Raw genomic sequence first — 7,239 nt, 5'->3', positions numbered from 1 at the left:
ATATGAGTTTGTGTGTGTGTTTTTGTGTATTCAAGCATGTTGTTCCTGATCAGTTAAAGGCACTTTGGGAGGAAGCCCATTTACTAGATTTTTATCCATTTGGACTAAAACCCATTTGGCCTAAAGAGTTTCGGAAGGAGGTTGCAAGGGATGGTGCTGTGGGGCCCCCAGGTGAGGCACACCTGTCCACACGGTCTGAGGGGCCACTAGCCACCCTCCCTCACAGGACCACAACCAAACAGGTGGGCAAGCAGGGGACGAAAGAAGAGGTCACCTGCCCTGGTTACTCACTCAGTAAGAGCAGCTCGAAAGGGAAGCACTTGATGAGGTGGACAAATGGGAGCATATATTATGACCTGCCACCATTCCTTCAGGAATTGCAGGGAAGAAAACATGCCTCAGCCCAGTATGCCTGAAGGAGTGTCTCCACCCCCCTCTTTCTGCCCGGACACTGAGGTCCAACTTGAGGGTCTTCTGGCAGTTCCCTCCCTGCAAGAAGTGAAAGTACAGGGAACCAGGCAGAGGGCCTTCTCAGTAGATGTGCCTGGCCTGTGGAACACCCTTCCATCAGATATCAAGGAAATAAACAAGTATCTGACTTTTAGAAGACATCTGAAGGCAGCTTTGTTTAGGGACGTTTTTAATGTTTTATGTTTTATTGTGTTTTTAATATTCTGTTGGGAGCTGCCCAGAGTGACTGGGGAAACCTAGCTGGATGGGTGGGGTATAAATAAAACAACAACAACAACAACAACAACAACAACAACAACAACAACAACAACAGGAGTGACTTCCCCTCCACTCAATTTCACATATATACTGATGGGAATATGCTCCCTGCTTGTAATCCAGATAAAGACCTTGGAGTGGTTCTGGAGAACTCAACCCAGTCTTCAATAACTTTGAAAAATGGTAAAGCCGATGATGGGGGAAAGGGGTTGAAAATATAATGTCAGAACAGTCACTTCAAATGCCTTTTTACTTTATTTTAATTTAGTTTAAAGATATTTATGTTTATGTTTTTTTTTAATAAATCAGAAGAAATGGTACAATGTACAGACTTCTGGGACTGCACTGCAAGGCAGGTAAAAAGAAGGGCAAACCCTGTGCCTTTTTAAATTGGATGTTTTTTCTGCCTGAAATTTGAACAGGACATCTGTGTGGAAGAGTTTCTAAAAAGCGCTTTGAAATAAAGTTGCTTATTCAGCTGTGGGAATGCACAGAGACGCAGAGACACAAAGAACACAGGTGCTCAAATGCATGATTTTTAATTAGCAGAAGAAGGAAAACAACCATCAGAGAATCAGCTCCATTAAAAGCGCAAATGCGTAGCGAAGCGGGTTGCAGAGGCCATGAAAATGTTCAGGCTATGGATGTAACGCAGCCAACATCCTGATGTTATCTGTGCGAAAGAGAGAACATTGTCAGATTCTGCAGTTTTTAATGCTGTATTACATAGATAATCATGAATAAAAAGCTGAACACATTCAGATGCAAAACACAAACACAGATTTTAATATAAAGAAAAAGAGGAGAAATACATTGGTATGGGGCTTATCCTTTAAATCATGCTGTGGCTCGCCAGATGTTGTGGGAGCCCACCTCCCATTGGCCCCAACAGCCAGTATGGCAAGGGATCAAGGGATCAAGGGTGAGAGAGATCTGTAGGCTGGCAACATCTGGAGAAACACAGACCGGCCTTTCCTGACTTGAATAGGTTCTGAGCATGATAATTTGTTGTTTGCCCCTTAAAAATACTGACTTAACTTTGTTGGGTGGTATATTGGATTGGATGTAGTGAATACATATATTTTAATAGTGGACAGATGAAAAATCAGAAGTTCCTTCTTTTCCGAATCTTATTTTTTCTACCTTTCTCTTTTAACCTCTTTTCTCCTCTATTTCTTTCTTTGTCTCTCCTTCCCCCTTTTTGTGTTTTTACTGTATTTCGATAGTCTTGGTGTGGTTAAAAAAAGGGGGAAAGGATATTAAGTTTTGTATTTTTCTCTGTGAATCTTAATAAAATTTATTAGAGAAAAATACAGAGTAACTTGAAATCCACCAGTGATTTGAATCCAACTCTCCTCCTAACATAATACACGATGTCAATATTAGAAGGCCAATTGATATTTTAAAGCTTCCCTGTGGCAGGCTGCCCTGAACTTAAGTGCCCCCCGGTAGCCCCGCCCCCAGCGCCCGCCATTGGCTGGCGCTGCCCGAATTGAATATGTATGAATGCCCCGGATCCCGCGGGGCTGGGCTAGCCCCGCGATAGTGCGGGTGGGGGGCGTGTGCCCGCAACCCCTCCCCCTCCATAGCTCGGGAGAGGCTTTGTCAAGCTTAGTAACACCAAAGCAATTCATTCTGATTGTTTTATTTCCACTATTCTTCACGTAACCTAGGTTTTGTGTTGTTTTTTTTGCATAAAAACCCTCGATGTTAGCATGTGATTCCTAAGGAAAGTATCAGCAACTGCAAATTCTGAGCCACAGCAGAACTTGGTAGAAAAACTAGAACAAAACTGGGGTTTGGAGATGTGAACTGTCCCCTGGAAAAGTCCCCAAAGCACCTCAGTTCCTATATTAACTATGTCACAATGATCTAGACCATTTTGTCTTCCTCTTCTGTTGCAGATCATAACTAGAAGACCAGTCTTCAGGTAGCCCGGATTTCTTTCAAAAAAGCTGGATGTTAGCATGTATTTCCTAAGGAAAGCACCAGCAACTGCAAATGCTAAGCCATAGCAGGGCCTGGAAGAAACACTGGGGCAGAATTGGGGTTTGGAGGGGAAACTATCCCTTGGAAAAGTCTTGAAAGCACCTCCATTTCTATATTAACTATTTCACAATGATTTGGACCATTTTGCTTTCCTGCATATCATAAACAGAAGAACAGGAGAGGGAGAGAGTTGCCCAGGTGACAGGCTCGGCCTCTATGGTACAGCTCAGCATTTTAGAAAGCATCACCAGTACACAGTGGGCCAAGTTCATAGGCTCTTCCAGCATGGATGGAATTGAGGTGGGAACCTAACAGCCTATGAAGAAGCATGTAGAAGTTCTGAGTGAGTCATTTCTTGGCCCCAGCAACTTCTACAGATCAGGCACGTGTAACAGACACAAGAACACACCAAGCTATTTTTTTCACTCTGGCCAGCAGTATTCCTACTTATTGTGTTCTGTATACAAATATGCTATTCTTATGCTCCTGCCGGATACAATAATATGTCTTAAAAGACAGCCTGGGTTTTGATTTGCACCGGGACCTCTCCAAACTGGCTTAGATAAAAAGAACCAATGGACAAAACAATCCTGGCAGCAGGGCAGGAGATGCGTCTAGAATTCTTACCTATCTTCTGCAGCACCATCTTTTTGGGTTACCACAATGTCCCTTGTGAATTTTGCCTATTGGGCAAAAGCCATTATGGCAGCTGCCACCCATCCTGCGACATTCTGCCTCTGACTTCTGCGCAAGTGCTGTAGGAAAAAGAAAGAACAAGTTGTGTTCTCATTGTCATTCCTGCTAATAGCAGACTCAGCTGGTGAGTGGCAATAGGACTGTAGCCAAATTATCGTATTTTTTTCTCTATAAGACTTTTCCCTCCCAGAAAGTAAAGGGAAATGTCTATGCGTCTTATGGGGCGAATACAGGCTGCACAGCTATCCCAGAAGCCACAACAGCAAGAGGGATCGCTGCGCAGTGGTCCCTCTTGCTGTTCTGGCTTCTGAGATTCAGAATATTATTTTTTCTTGTTTCCCTCCTCCAAAAACTAGGTGCGTCCTATGGTCTGGTGCGTCTTATAGAGCGAAAAATGCGGTAATAGAAGGGGCTGACGCTGGAGCACTGGACAGGGGCACCTTCCCCTATTGAGAACCACCCAAATAACAAGAGAATGATTTCCCGGACTTCTTGGGCAGCCTCACATAGAGTACATTCCATTAACCCAGCTTTAAGGTTACCAATGCATGGAATATACCGTATTTTTCGCACCATAGGACACACTTTTTCCCTCCTAAAAAGCAAGGGAAAATGTGTGTGCGTCCTATGGAGCGAATGCAGGCTTTCGCTGAAGCCTGGAGAGTGAGAGGGGTAGGGGTGCACCGACCCCTCTCACTCTCCAGGCTTCAGGAAGCTATCCGCTAGCCGTGGGAGACCCAGCTCTCCCACGGCTAGCGGAGCGCTGCATTAATCCCGAAGCTTGGGGCATGCGGAGCTCAGCGCGCCCCAAGCTTCTGGGTGCCGGCAAGGTCTCCGCTAGCCGTCTAGCGGAGACCTTGCCGGCACCCAGAAGCTTGGGGCGCGCTGAGCTCCGCACGCCCCAAGCTTCGGGATTAGCGCTCCGCTAGCCGTGTCTAGGCTGCGGATAGCAGCCTGCTTCCCAGAGCGTGGGCACCCTGAAAGCAGAGCGCCCGGCGCTTCGGGAACACATCCGCAGCGTGGGGAGCCTTGCAGGAGTTCCCCGCAGGGCTCCCCACGCTGCAGATAGCAGCCTGCCGCCCGGCATGAGGTGTGCCCTGAAGCAGAGCGCCCCTCGTGCCGGGCAGACATCCGCAGCGTGCGGAGCCCTGCAGGAGTTCCCCACAGGGCTCCCCACGCTGCGGATAGCAGCCTGCTTCCCGGAGCGTCGGGCGCCCTGAAAGCAGAGCGCCCGGCGCTTTGGGAACACATCCGCAGCGTGGGGAGCCTTGCAGGAGTTCCCCGCAGGGCTCCCCACGCCGCGGGTAGCAGCCTGCTGCCTGGCGGGTGGGGCGCCCTGAAGCAGAGTGCCCCTCGCGCCAGGCAGACATCCGCAGAGTGGGGAGCCCTGCAGGAGTTCCCCACAGGGCTCCCCACGCTGCGGATAGCAGCCTGCTTCCCGGAGCGTCGGGCGCCCTGAAAGCAGAGCGCCCGGCGCTTCGTGAACACATCCGCAGCGTGGGGAGCCTTGCAGGAGTTCCCCGCAGGGCTCCCCACGCTGCGGATAGCAGCCTGCCGCCCGACGGGTGGGGCGCCCTGAAGCAGAGCGCCCCTCGCGCCAGGCATACATCCGCAGCGTGGGGAGCCCTGCAGGAGTTCCCCGAAGGGCTCCCCACGCTGCGGATAGCAGCCTGCCGCCCGGTGGGTGGGGCGCCCTGAAGCAGAGCGCCCCTCGTGCCGGGCATACATCCGCAGCATGGGGAGCCCTGCAGGAGTTTCCCGCAAGGCTCCCCAAGCTGTGGATAGCAGCCTGCCGCCCGGCGGGTGGGGTGCCCTGAAGCAGAGCGCCCCTCGTGCCAGGCATACATCCGCAGCATGGGGAGCCCTGCAGGAGTTCCCATAAGGGCTCCCCATGCTGCGGATAGCAGCCTGCTGCCTGGCGGGTGGGGCCCACTGAAGCAGAGTGCCCTGCGCGCCTGGCAGACATCAGCCAGCCCCACAAGCTCGGGGGACAGCAGGGAGGCGCAGCGCCACTATCCCGCTGTTCCTCGACCTGGTTCGGTTTCCCTGACCTGCTTTTGGGGGGGGAAATAAAGGGAATTTCCCCCCTTTATTTCTCCCCCCCAAAACTAGGTGCGTCCTATGGTCCGGTGTGTCCAATCGTGCGAAAAATACGGTAATGGTTTGGCTTTCCGTGTCCAGGAATGACCGTAGCTAACAAACCAGATGAAATTGGTAAAATACACTCCTGGGCACAGGGGTTATTTGGAGCTCTATTGACAAAAATGCATCTAGGAATATCCCAAACTACGCATTTCTCCTCCACAGGGACTGCACCATCCTGAACAGTTAACATTTCTTTCTCCTGGACATGGGAATCACCCACCCAAATGAGGCCCCATCTTCGCAGCCTTCAAACAAAGTTTATTGCCTCCCCCCATCTAATCCACCACTGAAAATTAGGTAAGCAAAAGGAAGAGGAATAATAATAATATTTGTTTGTTTGCTGCCCCTCTGATTGGGTTGCCCCAGCCACACTGGGCAGCTTTCAACAAATTAAAATGCAGTAAGACATTAAATCTTGCTTAGCAGCCTGGTTCCTATAGAGCAAGGACTACATCTCCAATCACACATGGTCAGTGGTCATGGTGACTGGGCTTCAAGGGAATTGGAGCCTCAAAACATCCAAGGACCTATTGGTTGTCCACCATGCTACAGAACATGATAGCAAGCAGTTGCATATTTTCCCGAAGTCCCCGTGTAGGGATCCACTATAGAACTGCTTTGAGCTTTACTACAGTCAAGTGGCATATAAATTTCTATGAAATAAATAAGTAACCTTACCTGGAGCAGCCATCAGCACAAAGAAGAGAACAGCTGCAAGGAAGGCAAAGATCTTCATGACTGAAAGATTGGGTGGTGTTTCAAGAGATGGCGGGATGGAGAGATGCTCGAAAGGTCCTTGTATTTATATGACAAAAAGGAGCATGTCACACCATGGGTTGGACGTCTTGTGGGTGCTGTGCAATATTTTGCTGCAGTTGCATATTAGCACAATTAAACAAAGATCTCCCTAGATAAGTTGGGAAAGGATTCATAAGGAAGTTACAGCCTGAAGACAACAACAGCCTGTTGTCTAGACATTACTTGTAATTCCGGAATTGATGTTAATCAAATGATGCTAATTCCCAGTTTTATGTTTCTTTTCCAAGTCTTCCCCACCATCCTCCACCCTAGAATGCTTAAAAGTTGGCAAGCTAAAATCAATCAATTTCAAGGGAAGTCCCAAAGAATCTCAATAGAGTTAAATCCTTAGCTAAAGACAATTATGCAAACCTGGGGGGGGGGGGGTTATGGCAGTAACGACTGGCTCTGGGCTGCTTATCACTCAGCTCAATACAGTTTCATGAGAAAATACAAGATACTCCTGCATCTATTACCACTACATGGAATTTTGAAAAAAATAATAAACCTGTGCCGCTAGAGCAATTGTTGATAGATGTGGGGAATATATCCCTAAGTTGTGATCTTACACATCACTTGGGAAGACAGGCGAACTAAACCAGTGTACTGGATGAAGCAAAGACCACCAGTGTTGAAGCAATGATTCTTCATCATCAACTTTGTTGGACTGGTCATATTGTGCAGTTGCCTGATGATCGTCTTCCAAAGCAACTACTCAGTTCCGAACTTAAAAATGGAAAGCGTAATGCTGGTAGTCAACAAAAGAGGTTTAAAGACTCTCTCAAGGCAAATAAAAAAAATTGTAGTATAAACACCGACAACTGGGAAACACTGGCCTGCGAGCACTCCAATTGGAGAACAGCCTTTACCAAAGGTGTCATG

The 7,239-nt window shown here is 48.5% G+C and overlaps 1 long non-coding RNA gene across 1 annotated transcript; it reads right to left on the bottom strand.

Moving 5' to 3' along the window:
• Window positions 1-1,260: 1,260 nt before the first annotated feature.
• LOC114593376 (uncharacterized) lies at window positions 1,261-6,334 on the bottom strand. The gene is made up of 3 exons (XR_003705663.2): window positions 6,238-6,334; window positions 3,346-3,473; window positions 1,261-1,402 (listed from the first exon to the last, which is right to left on the bottom strand). It is a non-coding gene; the product is annotated as an uncharacterized LOC114593376 (long non-coding RNA).
• Window positions 6,335-7,239: the final 905 nt, after the last annotated feature.

This window comes from Podarcis muralis, chromosome 3 (genome assembly GCF_964188315.1).
Source record: "Podarcis muralis chromosome 3, rPodMur119.hap1.1, whole genome shotgun sequence".
NCBI classification, from domain to species: Eukaryota; Metazoa; Chordata; class Lepidosauria; order Squamata; family Lacertidae; genus Podarcis; species Podarcis muralis.
The sequence above is the reverse complement of the archived record's forward strand: the minus strand, read 5'-3'. Positions and strand labels throughout refer to the sequence as shown.